This window comes from Sus scrofa, chromosome 17, assembly GCF_054392235.1.
Source record: "Sus scrofa isolate SSC_HxYL_T2T_F1_AM1 chromosome 17, Sscrofa_HxYL_maternal_Yorkshire_Landrace_v2.0, whole genome shotgun sequence".
NCBI classification, from domain to species: Eukaryota; Metazoa; Chordata; class Mammalia; order Artiodactyla; family Suidae; genus Sus; species Sus scrofa.
The window spans coordinates 60,947,909-60,949,306 of NC_139399.1; positions in this window are offsets into that span (position 1 = coordinate 60,947,909).

Genomic DNA, 1,398 nt, shown 5'->3' on the forward strand with positions numbered 1-1,398 from the left:
TGATGAGGGCTGTGCTGGAGACAATCCTGTCTGAGGGGCAATGCTTATGCCTTTCCCATCTCTCTGCTGCTGGTCCCCGAAGCAGTGTCGATGCTTGTATTGTTTATTGCCAGGTAACAAACCAGCCAAAACTTGCTGTTTTAAAACAACAAACACTTAGTACCTGTGACTCAGAAATTTGGGAGTTGCTTAGTCGGAGGGCCCTGGCCTGCAGTCTCTTATAAGGTGGCAGTCAAGATCTGGGCCAGGGATGTTGTCATCCAAAGCCATTACTGGGCTGGAGGGTCCTCTCCCAGGGGGTGCATTTATCTGGCTGTAGGCATGAGGCCTCAGTTGCTGGCCACACAGACCTCTCCTCGGCGCTGCTCAAGCATCCTCACAAAGTGGCACTAGATTTTCCCCAAGCCAGAGATCCGAGAGAGAGGGCAGGCTGGTAGGTGTCTTTTTTCTTTTTTTTCTTAATAGAATAATTCATTTAATTCACATTTATTGGGAAAATTGACATGATTGATCTGATTCACACCATCTTATTAATTTTTCATGTATATATTCTTTTATTGAGATAAACTCACTTATCATAAAACTCACCCTATTAAAGTATACCATTCGGGAGTTCCCTTTGTGGCTCAGTGGTTAACGAATCCGACTAGGAACCATGAGGTTGCGGGTTCGATCCCTGGCCTTGCTCAGTGGGTTAAGCATCTGGCGTTGCCATGAGCTATGGTGTAGGTTGCAGATTCGGCTTGGATCCTGCATAGCTGTGGCTCTGGCGTAGGACGGCGGCTACAGCTCTGATTCGACCCTTAGTGTCGGAACCTCCATATGCCGAGGGAGCGGCCCTGGCAAAGGCAAAAAGACAAATAAATAAATAAATAAAAATAAAAAAAAAATAAAGTATACCATTTGGTGCTTTTTTAGTATATTCACCAGGTTGTGCCATCATCACCACTATTTAATTCCAGACACATGACTTTTATGACCCAGTCTCAGAAGTCACACACCATCATTTCTTTTTTCTTTTTTTTTTTTGTCTTTTTGCCGTTTCTTGAGCCACTCCCATGGCATATGGAGGTTTCCAGGCTAGGAGTCTAATTGGAGCTGTAGCCATAGGCCTATGCCAGAGCCACAACAACGCGGGGTCCGAGCTGCATATGCGACCCACACCACAGCTCACGGCAATACTGGATCCTTAACCCACTGAGCAAGGCCAAGGATTGAACCCGCAACCTCATGGTTCCTAGTCGGATTCGTTAACCACTGAGCCACAATGGGAACTTCCACACCAACATTTCTGCCGCCTCCTGTTGGTCAGCAGCTCTGCCCTACTTAGTGTGGGAGCAAAGAAGCACCAAGGACCATCTTGGACACTGGTTTCCACGGCGCCTGATATATTTTGAA